Here is a 19,578-nt window from a genome sequence, read left to right as displayed (position 1 = left end):
TTAGATATTTGGACAAGAAGAAGGTTGGCTGCTGATGAGGTATGCTTAATTTCTTTAATTGTACTAGCATAAGTTATTGAAGCATGTAAAGATGAATGTTGGATGAAAGCTATGGAAGAGGAATTGGATCAATTAGAAAAGGGCAACACATGGACCAAGATGTTATTGGAACTAGGCTTGATTGGTTTGCAATGGATATTCTTGAAAGGAAGGAATTGATTATGTTGAATCCTTGCTTTGGTAGCTAGGATTTTTAGATATCTTCAAGGATTTTCTGGTATGGCTTTTGTTTTATGATGACTTTACACTTTGAGCATGTTTAGATGTGGATTGGGCTAGAGATATAGGTAACTGGATAGGTTCATCCGGTGAATCTTTCTTTCTTGGAAAGAAACTTGGTTTATGGATCAACATGAAGCACTCATGTAATTTTTTATTTATTGTTGAAGCTGAGTATGTTGCTGCTGCTAATAACTGTACACAAGTTCTATGGGTGAAGCAAATTTTGAAGTATATAAAGTTGGATTGTAATGTACCAGTAGTTATTCATTGTGATAACTTTGCTGCTATAGACATATCAAGAATCCGGTATTTCTATCAAGTATAACTTTCTGAAGGAGTAGGTGGAAGCAAATAAAGTCAAAGTGGTTTCATTTGAGCATTTGTAAGTTAGGTTGAGGTTTTCTGCCCCTCCAGTAGAGAATTGATTGATGCTATTTGGCATCAGTCTGGTATGCATTATCAGAACTATTATTCATTCCAGATTGATGTTGGGATGCTACTGCTTTGGGGGAGTAGTTAGCCTTGTGATTCAGTGGTTTATGATTTTGCTTTGATATTTATTTCAGATCTCTGGCATTGATGTCAAAGGGGGAGAGATGTTGATGTGAAAAACTCAAGGAGTTATATACATTAAGGGGAGAGATAATTATGTGTAATATAGAGCTTAACAAAGATATCAGTCTAAGGGGGAGATTATTGGAACAAAGAGGAGGAACAAAATTACATATTGGTTGTATCCCATTAGGGGAGTTTGGTTCAGGTCTATGGATAGTTAATTGGTTCAAAATTTTATTGTCATATCATTTTGTGGGAGATTGTTGCTTGTCTTCCATTGGGGGAGACTTGTTTGGCATTTCTTGGTACTTGGATGTTTTTCACATCTAGTGTTGCCATCAATGCCAAAGGAGGAGATTGTTGGAAATTTGGAGGAATTGATTATGTGTTGCATTGATTTTTGTCATTGATGGCAACACTGGCAACACTGGAAACACTGACAACACCGACTATGCTACCTGCTTTGGCTATTTACCAGTATCCTTTTGGTCCTGGTAGGATGATTGGTTTCTGGTTGGGTTAGATCATGATGATCCGGTATTCTTTGGCATGCTTTGGTCTATGGAATTGGTTTGGATTGGCTATTCATGTGTTCCTGATGTGTATCACATTTAGTTGGTTTAGGATTTGATGATCTGGAAGCTATCACTTGTTCTAGTAAGCCTTTTGGTTATCAACAAGGATTTCACCGACAGAGCATTATTGAAGATCTTTGATGTTATGCATAAGTGTTGTTGGTGCAACTTCTAGTAGAGATTCAGGATGCTGATGGTGATTGTGGTCAAGACTTGGTTGATTGGGATCATTTCTTTAGTGTGTGTGGACCTAAATTGGGTCTCGATTTATCTAGGTTATGGACTGGTATCTGTAACGTGTTGGTTGATGTTCCTGATGCATTACTGATGGGATTTAAGGATTGGTTTACATTGCTTTCAGCCTAAGAGGACTTGGTTGATCATTAGATTGCGGGTTCAAGTTATGAGTTTATTGTATTATCTTTTAGGTGGCTGACCTAATTGTTTAGGTCTTGGGTTGGTATAAATATGATGTAAGATCTCTTTGTAGATCATATGTGAGGATATATAATTGTATGCGAGCAAAGAATGTAATATTCATTGAGAAAATAATTTGGTTGATCATAGGTAATCGAATTGGGTTTGTGGAAGAGGATTAAAGCCTCTTGTATTGAGCTTAACTAGAACTATACTCAGGCATAGGAGATGCTAGTCTTGCAGTTCAATCTTCATTCTGGATTGTTGTCCGATGTTTTATGTAGTCAATGAGACTCCTTTTGTGATGACTAGTATGCTCTAGGCTATTGGTCTTCTTGCATGTGCAAGCCCCTTATTATAATATTTATTCATCTGATCAATGGAGATATATTGTGGGTCTCCAATCCCACCATGGTTTTTCCTCTTTGAGGTTTTCTACATATAAATCTATGGTGTTATGGTGTTCATCTTTATGGTTGCATTGCTGCTTATTGTTATATGCTTTTATGTTTACCGGTTGCTGAGTTGTTGTATTAATAAGGTTAAAATTCTCCATTCCAGTAGAAAATTGATTCACCCCCCCTCTCAGTGTTCTTGAATCCCAACATAGTTATCTATGATGAGTCTAGTGTCATATATTGTGACAATTCCAATGCTATTAATATTTCAAAGAACTCGGTGCAACATTCAAAGACTAAACATGTAACAATCAAGTATCATTTTTTGAGAGAAAAAGTGAGTGAAGAGGAAGTGAAGCTAGAGTATGTGTCTACAAAGGAACAAATTGCTAATATTTTTACCAAGCCTTTTCCTACATATACATTTGTTTATTTGAGAGACAAGTTAGGGGTATTTACCCCTCCTGATGGGAACTAGATGTATTGAGTTGCATCAATTTGGTGGACTTCACAGTCTTATCTTTTTATTTAGATTGATGAGTTTATGCTGCTCCTTTGATGGAGTAGTCCATTTGTGGTTTAGTTGAGCTGGTTGTAATCATGATTTGTTTACTCTAAGGGGGAGAGTAAGTTTGGTTTTCTTTTTTGAGAACCTTTGTCATTAATGTCAAAGAGGGAGAGAAAGCATGTGAAAAACTATCTTATCTACTATTGGTAAGCTTGATCTTAGGAGGAGCTTGTTGGAGATGTTTTCTTTCTTTGCATTGACTATTTTTCACATCCATATGTTGCCATCAATGCCAAAGGGGGAGATTGTTGGACATTAATGCTTCTATGATATGTTATTGTCATTGATGTCAACACATTCCTATGATTTATTGCTCCAGTGGTTGCAGATTGGTTTATTGGGATCATGGTTTGGTATATGGAGTATTTCTAGTATCATTATATCTTTCTGTATTGGTTTTAGTGATCCAGAAGATTAATTGATCATATCATATGATTTGGTTTGCAGTTTAGTTTTTTTGATTAGTACTTTGCAGAGTTTGGTATTTCCTCTGGTATATTCTGGTGTGATCAGATCTTGTGCTAAAATTTTGGGATAATGTTTTGGATGTTCATGTGTATTTACATTTCAGATGGTTCATGATTTGGTGCTCTGCAAGCTATCTTTCTAGTTTGATTTGTTGCTATTTGAGTGTTCTTGAGTTTCAAGTGTTGATCGATGAAGATTTGATAAGTGGTGTTGGTGCAGCTATTGCAGATGGTTCTAATGTGCTTGTTGGGGTTTCCTGATCATGTTCTATTTATTTTAGTGGTCCACATTGATTCTTGTGCACGTTCTTGGTGATTTTTTGGATTTGGTGATATTCTTCGTGTTATGCGACATTCTTGGTGGTGTAGCGTGTTGCGGTTGATCTTGGCAAGATTTGCGGTGGTGATGTGTGTTTGGAGATTTGGTTTAGGTCTATGTTATGTCATGTATATCAGTACATTGGTCCGGTGGTTGATCTTTGTATCGTGTGATATAATTTTGTAATTGTGAGGTGAGGGTTTAGCCAACCTTGTTGCCAAGGTTGATGATCGGTATATATAGATGATTTAGTCATGTAATTTGAGTGTTGATGTAGTGTCTTGATTATCATAGAATGGTAAAGGTGCAAACAAGTGAATACATCCTTCAACATTGCGATTTAGTAGAGATTGAAGTGTTGTAGAGAATACAAATGTGCTTAACCAGAACTATCATCAGACATTTGCAGATGCTATTCTTTCAACTCATTTGATTCCAGATTGTTGTTCAAATATTTTGTAAGTTAGTGAGACTTCCTTGTAAGGTAGTGAACCTTCCTTGAGGGTTGTATCCTTTCGAGTTATTATATCTTGAGTAGTGAGTCTGAATGCATGTGCATTCCCCATTGTAATATTTACACATACTACTGCAGAGTATCATCTTATTGTGGGTAGGTTCCCATCGTGGTTTTTCCCTTAACTAGGGTTTCCACATCAAAATATTGGTGTTGTGTGTTAACCTATCAATTTGCTTATCTTTGTTGTTACTGAAGTTTATCAGATTTGCATTTTGAGGTTAAGTTTGGTAATCCAGTGAAAACTTATTCATCCCCCCTCTCAATTTTCCTTCATTATTGTTCCCAAAAAGGCCAAATAAAGGCAAGCCCACATAGGAGAAACATATAAGGCAACACCTCCCAATGATAAAAACTTGAGTGTCACATAAGCAAAAATGCAACCACATATTCAATACATGGAAAACACCGCCCCTAATGCAAGCCAATCAAGTATTCAACCTCAGGAGGGGTGCTAACCAAGCAGCTTAATTGAAAATAATCCTCAAAATAGGAAAAATAAAAAAACTCTCATTGATTCAAGACAACCCACCAAAGTTCCTTAATTAAGAGTATGTCATGCCTTTAATAAAAATGCTAATATAAAAATAGATTATGTTAGGCCACATGAAGCAATGAATATCCCATTATAACGTACAATGTCGAGTATATTAGGAAAATAGCAAGCACCCTTATGAATGATGCACACATACATTGTACATCATCTAGAAGAGTGCAAAGACTATCATATCCTACCAAAATCAACAATCATCACTATATTCGAGTCATTGCCATAGATTTAATGCAATCACAATTCGCAGATCATTACATCATACCAGAATGAAAAACCAAAAATGAGTCTCCAATTGTTTCTTTTACAAATAAGGCACATACCCAAGACTAAGAACTTACGTGCTTACCCTTAAATATAATATACTAAGAACTTACATGCTTACCCTTAAATATAATATAAATCAATTCATATCTGAACACCTTCCTTCAATAAAAAAGGAAGGAATATCTAAAGCAGCAACATCCAAATGATCAACTTGTTCATCAATTGCCTTGTTGGCTAAAAAATATGCAACTCTATTAACCTCTCTATAAAAATGAGAAATGGAATAGGACTTCAAAATGAGAGTTGCAACAAAATTCGATCTAACAGATATTGAAGATGCCAAGAGGGCTTAAGTGAAAGCAATAGTATTGCCTAGGGCAAGTACTAATAAAGAAAAATGATATTTTTAGAGATATGTAAAATATAAAATAAATATGGACTATAGATTTTTTGCACAATTTTTTTTATTCTTAATGCTAATTGGTTCAACTAATTGAAAAATTGAGTGCATGAATGCAATAGTCATGCCTTGATAGAAAAGTTTTAGTCCTATTACTTTTTCTAAAACAAAATAAACTATAATTTAAGAAAGGGGAGCCTTGGTCCTATACCTGCAAATTTCTTTAATTGAATGAAATGGATGATATGGATCATAATGGTTGTAACAATTTGGATGCTATTGTTGACATGGAAAGCAAATTAAGATCTACTTTGGTAGTCCTGGATGGTAGCAGAGAGAAACACAAATAGGTGTTGGAATCAAGAGAACACTGAGAGGGGGGAGGGGGGGCGTGAATCATTGTTCAGAAAATTTTAACTTGTAGAAACACAAAGAGGAGATCGACAACACCAAGAGGAGATCGACAAATGAAGAAAAGTAAATTATAGAAACACAAAGAGGAGATCGACAACACCATAACACCAATATTTTTACATGGAAACCCGGTTAAGGGAAACACCATGGTGGGATTCAAACACACAAAATTAATATACTCTATTAGAAGTATAAAAATATTACATAAGGGGAATGAACATGCATTCAACCACACTTCCTAGAGCTAACTGCTCAATTACAAGTAAGGGCTACAACCCGGAAGGCTCACTGCCTTAAAAAATGTTTACAAATGATTACAAGAAGATTTTAACTATTTAATAGCATCGAAAAATGCTTGAGTATAGTTCTAGTTAAGTACAAAAGACACGATCACACTATGAGCTCTGCTACTCTGCTTTGTTTTGATATTCTGCATTATACTAGAGCACCAATCTTCCAACCATGCACGTGAAACTGCACACAATCACTCAAACACACTTCACACATAACCATTGATCTCCCAAATGATAAAATTAATTGGTCTAATATATCCACAACATCAAATTAGATCAATTCCATGTCGGCCCAAAAACAACATAACACACAAATGAAACGTGTTACCCAAGTTGGCTCAATCCAATCCAAAAACAACTAAGAAGACCAAAATAGGATGTCCACATGCTTCCCATATGTTGGCTCAACAACCTCAAACATACCAAAATAATTTGCATGATCCGCACAACAAATCTTCACATGTTACTGCCACGAAACACTATTCTACCAGAACACTGTTTGTCAGATCTTCCAACTTACTCATTTCACAACACCAAAGACCATAAACTTGAAATAAGGTATATTACACATCCACAATGCATCTCCGAGGTCCGTGACACCAAATACTCAACATAACTGATGTACCAACCAAAACACTTTACACTCTAATGGATAACCTGTTCTTCTCATCAGACCTCACTGGACCTTAATCAATCTTCTGGAATGAGTGAATCATGAACTAAAAATTGGATATGTGACTCAAGTTGCCATCAATGACAACATTTGATCATCAATGCAATGTCTCTTGCCAACAATCTCCCCCTTCGATATTGATGGAAACACTTAGTGAAAAATGACTAAGTGTCAGACCAAAACCAAAATATATACACTGCAACAAGAATCTAACTGTCAGACTCCAAAGATTCAAAGAATCAAAGATCTCCCTCCAAGATCAACATTTTTCACTCATCTATTCTCCCCCTTTGACATCAATGGAAAAGGTATGGTCCCAAAAATAAAAAATGCTATTTACTTATGGACACACAATCCTTATACACTCACAAAAATTGAAGATTTCAACATAAGAATTCTTCAATGAGTTCAAGTGGTTATCCCAGCCTTTCTGCAGATTCTCCAACATGGTTATGAACCCACTAAACAAGTAAGATTGTGCCTCTTAAGCCTTTACATCTTCTGGATCATGGCTGGCCAGAGCATCTTGAGTATCTTTGAGAGCACTCAACATAATGTCCAGCTTAAGAGTAATGAGACTTCTAACTTCACCAACTCTCCCAATTATTCTCTCTCGGTCATGGTTCAGGCTTTTGATTTTCTCAAGTAGGGATATTACCTGATTCACATGACTACTCAATGATGCTGTCAGGGAATCAATTGACTGAGATATGCGTTGAAGCCCATTCTCATGCACCTTATACTTCTTCTCAATATCTGCATTGAACTTGTTCAAGGATAGACATGACTTATACAAGTTCCCACCTTCAGACAATGCATCTTGCATTCTCTTCACACACTCTCCTAATGTGGCTCCATCTTTGGCGATCATCCTTTTCAAATTTTGAAGCCTCTTTGCATTAAATTCATTTTGGACTTTTTCTTCAACTAAATTTTTAAAAGACTAAAAATGTTTATCGATAGAATTAATCAAACTCTTTAATTACCCAGATGGAGTATTTGAAGTATCATTTTGAAAGGAGGGCATCAAATGTTCAAAAACACCTATTGCCAGGGTTAGGAACACACTATCCTCAGTATAGGATTTCAAAAGATCCTCGCTGGGTTTGGCTTGTGCAAACAATGCAAGTTGGAGATTTTGAATTGGAGACAGAGATGCAAGATTGATTGGACCTTGAATGAATTCCAGATCATCAACAACTTTCTTTCCCTTTAATGTCTTTGTAGTGTCTTTTGCCTCAATATTAACTTCAACCTTGACCTCCACTTTTTCTTTTTTTTTTGCATTGTTCTTAGGAACTGGAGGGTCAACTGCAAAAAACTAGAGGATTCACAACCTTGTCCTTTCCATCATTTGCTTTCCCTACATCCTCTTTTTTGGCTTCTTCTTGCACACTAGCCTCTACCTGTTCATCAGTCTGGACTTCTGGAACAAAAGTATCATCCACTGTCTACTCAACTTCTGGATTGACCTGAGATGTCATGTCCTATTCTCCCAGATGAATTTCTTCTTGCCCTTTAGCCTTCTTTACCTCATAATGATTATCTAACAAATTTTTTGTCAAAATTGTTTCAGTCTCCTTTGCAACTTCATCTATATTTCCTAACATGATTTTATTTACCCCGTGCTTACTCCTGAATTCATTCTTTGCTATTTTAAGAAATCTATCTCTCTTCTGTAGTAATAACTAAACATTAGTTGACCAACACATATTCCTTCAATTTCTCATCTTCCTTATTAGTTGTTTGTCTTCTAGCATCCAAAATGTCATACGAGCTCTTGGGTATGACCGTCATTAGTTCGATCAATGCTTTACTATACACATTTATGTATTGTACAATAGCATCTTCTAGTGTTCTCTTGTCAGATTCATCAAAATTGTCATACCACTCTGATAGTGGCTTCAATTTACCATTCTTAACTACTTCATTGACAATCTCATATAATGTTACAGGAGGAACAATAATAAATTTTCCTTATTTTAGTGCCTCATTCAAACTTAAATGTCTTAGATTTCTTACCAGATCTTGTTCTACCAGAAGGCTTCTCCTTTGTGATCTTGGTGACTTTTGGAGTTTGGGCCTTCACTTTCTTCACGGCTTCATCAAACTCAATCTCTTCTTCATCCACAGTCACAAATTTGATTGTCTTCCTCTTCTTTTCACCACCAGATGGCTTGATTGAAGATTTAGGCTTGCTTGCTGGCTTTGCAGGACCGAAGGAGGGAGTTGTGCTTCTGACTTTCCTTGTATTAGGCTTGGACGCTTTTGGTTTTGATTCCCTCTTTACAATCTTCTCCTAAGAGAATATTTTCCTCTCTAGCTTTTAAGACAACTTCCTTTGTTATCACCATACTCTCTATAACAGCCTCTACTTTCTTCCTTACTTTCTTCTTAATCACCTATTTCTTCAACCGCTGATGAAGTTTTAAGTTCTTCTCCTTGTATGTTCTGAACCTTTCCTCATTATAATCCACTGATTTTATCAACATATGATGTGCATATGGTTCCAAAATTTGTTCTTCGACCTCATAGCCCATAGGAATGATCCTTATGGTTTGGGGCTCTACAACTTCCATTAAACACTGATCAGTATCTACCATAAAGAATATGGTATCTAGATATTTCTCTACAATAGACTTAGAGATCCTTTCCCTATCATGAATTTCCTTCTAAAATTTCTTGAAGTAACCCCATAAATTCTTATTCCGGGCCTTGGAGTCACCAGAATTGTATAGGTGTTCTCAGATTTGAACTCCTACATGTCTATCAAATGCCCATTGTACTGGACCAACACTCGAAACTATTGGCTTGATGATGATTCTTGTAATAAATGACTTCACGTGTTGTCATTGATGGCACAGTTATACACACACATATGTTCACATTGTCTTAGTCATCTTAGTTAAGACAAACCGGTATTACTCCTAAGTCTTCGTATTGTAAAATCGATATTATATGCACAGATAAGTCCACTTGGTTTTGAGGATGTCTAATCGACATATGTAGACAACTGGTATATGCAGGAGTGACATGACACCAGCTTGAAGATTTAGCGAAGATAATCAAAGAAGCAAATGGAGGACAATTGGTCTATGAGTTGGAAGAGGTTAACTCTTAACCGTATTGATGTTCCAACCAGTTTTACTAATTGTGTTATGAGTTATCACCAGTTGTGATGAGTTATCTTTAACCAACAGATTTGGTGGCAATCTATGATGTGTTATGTTAGATTGTCTAGATACACTACACCTAGGAAATTGTGATGTGGTTCCTGAGCCGACATGAAATCTAATGTCTATATAATGACATTATGATGAACTATTTTTATGATGCGAGATAGAAGTGTTAAGTTGTTATGATTTACTGAAGGCGTTGCAGAATATGTCAGTGATGCACTTTTGAGTGAGCAGAAGAGGATCTATTCAAGCAAGTTATGCTACTTCTAGATCACACCATCTGTTGTTTTCTAATCATTACAATAGTCAAATCCCCTAATCAGGTAAGCTCTAATAAGATTCATTGTACAAATCCTCTAACCATGTGATCCATTAGTTTGGGTTTGAAATCCTCTACCGAGGTTACTCCTAATAGGGCACTACCTTTAACAAGGTATAGCTCCTAATAGGGCTTTGGGATCTTTAACAAGATTCGCTCCTAGTAGAGCCCTTTGTAGACCTTAACCGATCAGTTACCTATTACTGCAGATAGTTAACTTGTGAGTCCCATCTCACCATTGTTTTTCCTAGTTGGGTTTTCCATGTATAAACACTTATGTTATGGTGGATGTTTAACTTGTTGTGGATGCTTTAATATCACTTTGGATTGCATGCATAGTATTTAGTAAGTTGGTTAACTATCTTTACCGGTCTATGTTTCAAGTGGTATTGTTTTTGCTGTCAGTGATTCACCCCCCCTCTCAGTGCTTTATAAGTCTATCAATTGGTATCAGAGCCTAACTTCCTTAAGGCTTAAATGCTTGGAAGGAAACCCTAAAGCCACCATGGGGGATATGATCTATTTAGAAATGGCTAGAGTGCTTAATGAAACCAAGGAATAGAGTGCTTAATGAAACCAAGGAAGAGCTTGAAACCCTATGGGTTAGATTTAAAGCTTCACAAGTTAAAAGGAGAGAGCTGATTGAGCAACTATTGGAGATATCTGACAATAGTTCTTCAGATGAGGCCAATATTGATGCATTGGTTGAAGAAGTGGAAAAATTGAATGGTGAAAAGCTAAATTTGAGGAGAGAGCTAGAAGCCCTAACAATTTGCATGAGACAAGAGCTTGAAGCAAGAAGTCCAGTTGAAAACCTAATCAAAGAGAGAGATCATGAGATTTTCAAAATCAAGTAGGAGAATGCAACTTTGCATGAACATTGGCATGAGGAGAAGGAAGAGAAGGAAGCTTTGCAGCTAGATCTTTAAATAGCGACATCTCTAAGAGAAAATCTAACAAAACACAATGAAGATCTTACCAGAGAGCTCACTGAGGCTAATGGGAAGCTTGAAAATATCAATAAGAGTTCTTCTATGCTGGATAAGCAGATCCAATCTCAGAGGATGAAAGGTGACACATCTGGACTAGGTTTCAATACATTTGAGAAAGGAGAATCTTCCGGTACCAAGAGCAACATGCACAAAGGTAAAACTGCTCCTAAGGCTAATAAGCCTATCGGTAAGAAAACTTTCAAACCTGTTTTCTTTATCTATCACAAACCTGGACATACTGCTAATGTGTGTAGAAGCAGACCTAATGAGAACAAAGGCTATAATGCAAATGCTAGGTATGTAAGATTTGAAGGTCATTGTTTTACTTGAAACATGTATGGACATAGATCGGTTGAATGCAGATATGGAGAAAACAATTTGGCACCTCACATGAATCCAAGACCTAATGGTGACTGAAGAAGAACCTATGACAACCGGGGAAGCATGAACTGACATAAACCCTATGTCAACCAGTTTAGTCCATATGAAATGGAAAAGGTAACAAATGTGATTTGCACCATTTGTAATAATTATGGACATGTGGCTATGAACTATAGAAGGAGAACTGGAAGAGGTAATGCAGGACCTTGGAGATCATCTGGGATGGCTTGCTATCATTGTCACAAACTGAGACACATGGCAAAGTTCTGTAGAACTAGGAAGAACAAATCGATTAACCACTTTGAAGATTAGAAAGGTAAGTAGAAGGTCAATGTTGAGGAAACTAGAGAGGAGATGAATAAAATCTGGAAAAAGAAGAGTGAGGACAAGCCTGTAGAAGAATATATCCCTTCACCAAGTGTGGATAATCCTACACTGGTGAATTAAGCCTTTTAACAGGCCTAAGGGGAGCATAGCGGTAAATCTACTTCCGGAACCCTTGAAGAATGTGTGGTAAAAGAGTTTTGCATTTTGAGTTGTTTTGTGAGAATTCTTGATATCATTATCTATCGGTTTTCAAAAGATTATCAACCAGTTATATACCTGTTAGTATTGGGAAGTGTTATTAAGCAGTATATTAGGGTTTTTTACTGTATCGATTGAGCAATATATGCGGTGGGGAGGTTTATAAAAGTGAGTTTTACTATATTATTTTTACCCTAATTGCATTTGAAAAAGAGTCCTTGACCACCCGCAGAGCGAAAAAGAGAATTGCTAGCTGATTGTAGATGAATTTGTGTTGCGGATCAAAAGATTGAATCAGATTCAAAGATCAGAGAAGGTGAAATGGCTGTACATTCGAGAGATCAACCAGAAACTTTTTCAGCATGAAGGGATTAAGGTATTCTTTTGTTAATCTCTCTCAAATCAAGTTTATCCAGAATGTCATCGTCATGTAAGCAAGCAAAGAGACTTATGATTACTGCGAAACCTATGGAGTCTATGGAATAAAAAAAAATAGTGTCATACAATGCATTGTCTCAAGTTATTGATGGTGTTATGATCAAAGGTGATTTATCCAATTATACTGACTGTAAAATTAAGGATTTAGGATCACTATCAATTTATTCTCAATTCAAATCCTCATGTGATAAAAGCGGGAAAGTAAAACCCGAGTACATTAGGGTTTATGAAAAGCGTTTTCACAATGCGGTATATTTCCTTGAAGATTTTGAAGAAGAGCATGTTAGGATAATTCTTGGTCATGTGCATGGAGAAAATATATATCTTGACATGTCACATACAATCATGAAGGAAGCAATTCATGCTGGCAAACCGGTGAAGTTCCAAAGCTGAGGAAAATCTCAAAAGAGACCGTGATTGCACTAACTTAGACCACCTCTAACGGTCGTGCATTTTCGATCAACAATATTAAAGATCCAACAATTAGACTTGCAACTATGGCCATTGGTTATAGGATATTTTATTCCAGTAGGATGAATAGTGTGCCATCTACTGCTGTGCATGCAACTTATAGGATGATTGTTGAGAATGCAGATTATGACTTATGCGAGGCTATAAGGAGCCAATTGATGTTGAACCTACAATCAATTAAGAAAGACAGTAGTCAAAAGTTCAAATTTGGTCAACTGTTGATTGGTCTATTCTTCTATTTTCATAATTTCCTACAGAGAATTGGTGACATTCAATGGTCGAAGGACATACCGGTAACAACTCAATTCAAGAGCAACATTAAGGATGTAAAGAACACATTTACTATTGCTATAAACAAATATTTTAATGAGTTCCAAAAGAAGATGAGCATGAGGTCGAGGCTACCTGAAGATGTGGTGAAACACTTTGCAAAAGACATCTATTTCACAGTTACCACATATTTTTTTTCTTATGGAGGCTGTTGAACCCATGGAAGATGAGATGGAAGAAATGAGTTATGAAGTCAACTATGACTTATTAATCAGATATACCAACAAAATTTTTGCATCTCCCAAGGATAATAAAAAGAAAAGATTGGGAACTTACAAGGAAAGAAATGAACCTGGTCAACCCAGTAGTGCCAAAGAGAAGAAGAAGAAAGTTGAGCAAGCATCTTCAGTGACCACTAGTACAAGGGGGACAAGAAGTGTTCAAGTAAGAAAAGGAACCGACACCCAAAGTATATGCTAAGAAGAAGACTTCAATGAAGAAGAGAGGTAGGCAACTTATTCTTCAAGCAAAATTTGAGGATACCTACACTGAAGAGGAACCAAAGAAAATGAAAGCAACTGGTAAGAAATCCAAACCAGTAGAAGACATTTCAAAGCCAAGTATTCCTATTAATGTTTTATCTTACAAGCTAATGATTGATTTTGAGAAGACATGGAAAACATTAGGGAGGAAAAGGTTTGATAAAGTGAAAGAATATTATTATTCATTTAATGATGAACAAAAACAACAAATTGTTCAAGAGGTAATAAACTACTTGTGTCAATACAATCGATTGACTCAAGATATTGAAAATGATATTTCTGATTCTTTGTATTCTATTCTTGCAAATAAGTGAAAAATGGTTGTAGACCAAGATCAAGAAATTATTGATAGAATTTTCATTCAATATTTTTTTGAGTTACCTAGAGATGAATTATTAGCATTGCTTGATAATTTCAAAGGACAGTTTCATTCTAAGGCAAGAAGATTGAAGTTATTGGTTGGAAAGGTTCAATCTGTTGAAGTTGAAACTCATCAGATAGCAAGAAATATTCAAAGGATGCATGAGCAAATGAAGTTTCATAATGATGACCAAATATAGATTGGAGATCAACTGGAGCTAGATGAAGAAGAGATTGTTACACCGGATATTGTCTATCCTATTGAGCATAAGGATGACACTACTTCTCTACTGGTTATCTTTATAGATGATACTAATGAAATCCAGGACACTATTACTACAAATAGTAATATCATTGAACCAATTATGGAACCTTTACAACAACCGGTCATTACTGTTATACAGGAAGCAATTGAAGTATTGGTCATTCAACCTAGTGTGGATATTCAACCACCACCAGAAAAAGAACACCAAGTGGAAAATCAACTACCACCGGTTACAACAAATACACATGAGAAACAAACAAAGGCATAAATAGAGAAAGAGAAACTGCAGAAAGAGGTTGAAGTGAAAGAACCTGAAAAGAGAAAGGAGGAAGAGAAAGAGAAAATAGAGGAGAAGATAGCAGATGAAAAGGAAAAAGCAAAGGTAAAGTAACAAATTGATGATGAGGATGACTCAATAGGCATCAAAGGGCCTATAGATGTAGACAATATGAGTGCATATGAACTCATGGAGATTGCTACAATGATGCAATCTAGAGCTCAAAAGAAAAGATTGAAAGAGCAGAGAAAGGAAGCATAAACAATTCAAATTGTCATTGAGATTCTATCAAGTCTTCTACCAGCGACTGACACTGGGAATTTGTCAACTCCTATCGGTAAGCTTGTCCAACTGGTTGCTGATGCTTCTAACCAACTGAAGTCTCTTGAAGAAGCTGCTTAGACTTTAGCTGAGAAGAATTACAGAAGGAAAATAGGAGAACAAATTGTATACACCTAGAAATGGTCTGAAGATATTTAATTAAATAAGCAATTATTTAATTAATCCCCCCTTCCTAATTTAATTGAATTCATTAGGCAATTCGATTACATTTATCCCTTTCACCTACTTATTAATAAATCTAAGGATTTATTCAATAAGTTCATTTCAATAGTCCCCTTTGATTAATTAATCCTCTCCCCCCACTTCAATCAATTCGTCCAATCCCCTAATTAATTAAAACAAATCAATTTATGAGTTGTTGAGAATTAATTAGTCTTTTCCTATTTATTTGAATTTTTAAATTCAAATTACCCACATGCCTCCTAACTTCTAACCAGCTAACCTAACCATCCCTCTAACCTAACCCATTCCACCTAACCTTGGGTTTGCCTAACCCTATCTTATCTTGCACATTCTAACCTCTTTATCCTAACCTCCTATGGTGTGGATATTTTCTTCTTGAGACACATGGCACTTTGGTCACATGTCTCCTCTCTTGGACACTTTCCCTTTGATGAGCAAAGATCCTTGACACTTGTCACCATAGAGATGACAAGTGTCTCTTCCTCCAACCTCTTCTCCAACATCCTCCAATTTCACCCTTGATATCTTCAGACTCAATCTTGACCGTTGATTCTTGCCACCTCACCCCTGGCCTTGAAAATCATATAAATATCCCCCATTTTGGAGCAATAAGGATCCCATCTCATTGTCAATTTAGGCATTGTTACTATAGGCAATTGTATCTTAGATTTAGTTTAATTTTATCATTTTCTAGCATAATTATTGAATCATGTAGCTTAATCAATCTCTTTTCTAGCTTAATTGAATCATCATCATAGCTTAATCATGCATATCATTAGCTTAATTAGTCTCTTGGACCAATCTATCTTAATCAATCTCATCTTTGCATATCATTATCATTTCAAATCCTCCGTCTAGGTGTAGTCAAGTCACTGGGATTGCTTATCCAGATCTAAGAGAAAATCCATACTCGCATCTCTTAGGAGGCGATAGGTCACTTTGTCATGGTTCATCTTTGTTTGCTTATTAGTTTCTATCCATGCATGTAATGATCTATTGAGTGTTTTGTGTTGCAGCTGCAGGTATCACACTTCACAGGCACGACATTTTGGCACCCACTGTGGGGCCGAAAATCTCATTTTTGGCTGCTTAGCATCATCGAATTTCTAATTTAGTAGGTTTCTAGCTGGGTCTGATTCATAATTTTGTACGAGTTCCCTTTTTGCCTCGTACGAGTTCCTTTGTGTCCTTGTACGAGCAGAGAGAATTGTTGTACGATCAGGTGAGAATTATCGTATGAAATTCTGTTTCTATGTTTTCAAAATAGATTACATTTTAGGGTTTTCATGCTTTAGATTGGTTATTACTAACGCTAACCTTGGTCTGTTTGTGAGTTTTTTGACAACCTAACTGGTTTTTATAGGATGATTGTCGAAGATTACGCTTGTCAAAGCTTCATTTCATCCAAACATCATGACTACTAATGTATCTATTTTGCAGGTTGCCTAGGAGGACTCAACCAAACTTTATGTCTTCTTTAAACTTTATATGCACACTTATTTTTGCTAAAGGGAATGAACAATCATGTATTATGTGTTTTGATGATAGGTGAGTATGCTCTCACCTTTCTTAAGTGATCACAAAGCTAGACTCATCTTTTGCTTTCAATAGTGTATATCTTTAGCGGGCCTGCCCTCCCAAGGAGCTAATAACTCTAAGCCATTAAGGTCGGTGAGAGGGGAATGACCCAAGTGGGAACGGCTAACGCCAAGTACTCCAACCCACTATTAAATAAACATGATTTGATGAAAATAAAGTCAATGACAGTGCTTAGGAATAGCTCTCCTCTGTACCTTTGGGTATATCAAACCTTGGTTTTCAAGGCTGGGAGACCTCTTAATTGAGTTTATACCCCGAAGCACTGAACAAATTCCTTACTAGTTCTAATTAAATTAGAAGCTACCTAATTCACCTCTGAAAGGGGGATAATCTTTGTGCAAGAGAGAGAGTAAATCTCCCAAGACACTTGCCATCTCCTGCCCCCATTAGCATTTGAAGTCGGATAATACAGCGTTGAGAATCATTGCGTGAGACTCAGCGACTATATTTTGATTAGCTATTGGGTGTGTACCTAAGCTTGCAAGAAAAAGTTTTCTCTCTCAGCCAAATTCCTTAGGTAGCGTAATGTGCTTGAGGTCACTTATCATATCACGTGTTTGCTGTGTCCTCATACCTAAAACAGAAGCAAAACATCAAACTTCATTAATCAAAATTATGCCAAACAAACATTTCTGTCTCTGTTCTATTCTCTATTGTATGAGTTTGTTATTTGTTGTATGAGGCATCTACTTTGTCATATGGTCTAGTGAAAATTGTCGTACGGGCTAGTTTAGTAGGGAATTTTGTGTCATCATTTGTCGTTTGGTTTTGTGAGAAATCTCGTACGAGTTTATGTCTTCTGTTGTGCGAAATTTCTAGTTTGTTGTATGAGCCTGTCTAAATTGTCATTCGGGGCTATGTAAGGTGTCGTATGAATTTATGTCTTTGTCTATCCAGAATTATCTTCTTGCATGTCCATTTCAAATCTGTCATATTTGCTTGGTCAGTTTACAGTGAGCATAATTACCTGTCATTTGTCATTCTATGCTTAGATTGTCTCCTTTATTCGCTTGGTCAAGTTATCATCTATCAAATTGGATGCTAGAAATAGACACCTCAATATTTTCAAGTATTCACATTCAACAAGTTCAAGATCTAAACATCTCAAAGTGCATCATCACCCTCTTTGATAAACTAATCACTCAAAACATAGTTTCTCATTAGGATCTATCATCCTCTATCATGAAACTACAATGTTTGATCAGGAAAACCTTGTCCCACATAGTAGGCTATATCGTTCCTATTGAACTTGGTTTTTATCAAATCATCATCATTGCACTCCAAAACCAAAGATCAAAAAACTTGCAAACTTTTAAACACTTGAATAATCTTTTCATGTCATATCACTCTATCACATTTACATTGACAGTTGATCACTTATCAAAACAACTTTTGCACAATCGAATCCTAGCACAATATCTAACACACATGTATGCTAGTTTTAACAAGGGCTCAAAGATGAAAGATCGCTAAGACAGAAATCAAAACTTTTGAGATAGCTGAAGATCATAACAACATGAAATAAAAAGGCAAAATACAAGAAGAAAACATAACAAGCCAACCTATCAGAGCAATCAAACAAGTCCAAAATCAAAATCCAACTATGTCAAAATTGCACAAGGATTCAAATACATCTCTAAAGAAAGGTGGCTCTTTTATGAAACTCTTAAAGAGATCCCTAAAGGATTTTGCTAAAGAAGATCAAAATCATGCACTTATGTCTAGCAATGGTTCACCCCCCCATAAGCATATTGACTCTCCAAAGGCATCTATTCCTACACCTCTTGAAAACTTGCAAGAGTCTTCCATAGCATCCTCACCAAAGAATATACCCATCAAACCTATTTTAGAGGATCCTATTCAAAACTCATCTCCTTCATATCCAAGCATTGATTCATTGCAACATCTCCATAATTCTCCCTTGCAAATTGAAGTCCTCATTCATATAACACTCGTTAAATGTGTCCTAATAAATGAGAGAGTTGGCTTAAACATTTTCTCATTAAGTCTTGTCCGTGCTCTAGGTTATTCAGAAGATGCAGTTGATCCCCCAAAAAAGATAAAAAATCAAAGCATATGATAAAGAAGAGCATTCCTCTAAAGGAATTGTGGTATTACCCATCAAAGTGGGACCTTTGCAAAAAGACACAACATGCCAAGTTCTAGACTTGGACTTACCATATAACATACTCTTGGGAAGACCATTGATACATGACATACTGGCTATTCCATCAACATGTCATCAGTGCCTGAAATTTCCATACAATGAGCAGGAAATCACGATCTCAGCATAATCAAATCCATTGCAGTGCTATAGTAATCTAAAATCGGTCCCAAAGGTTATTGTTCCACATAATAGAGAGGTAGCATCTTCAAGCACACAATCCAAAGAACAATAATTTGCCTCAATTTTATCAAACATGGAAAAACAAATGCAGCTAAAAGATCGAGGGAATGAAGAATATTTGCTCATGGAAAAACAAACAAGAGAAACTTCAATTGAAAGGGAAGAAGAAGATGTAGGAGTTGATGTAGTTCACACGTATGCAGGGCAAATGTTAGGAACTAGCCCACTTAAATTAGAAACACATTCGGTTGACTTGGACTTAATTGAGGATGATCAGGAGCTCCTTGCATAAGGTCATTTTGACGAGAGTATTGTTCTAGACATGGAAATACATATTGAAAGCTCTGACATCTCTATCATGACCCCTAATATTTTTGAAATAATTCAACATGAAGA

This window comes from Cryptomeria japonica, chromosome 8 (assembly GCF_030272615.1).
Source record: "Cryptomeria japonica chromosome 8, Sugi_1.0, whole genome shotgun sequence".
NCBI lineage: Eukaryota > Viridiplantae > Streptophyta > Pinopsida > Cupressales > Cupressaceae > Cryptomeria > Cryptomeria japonica.
This window is presented reverse-complemented; position numbering follows the sequence as displayed.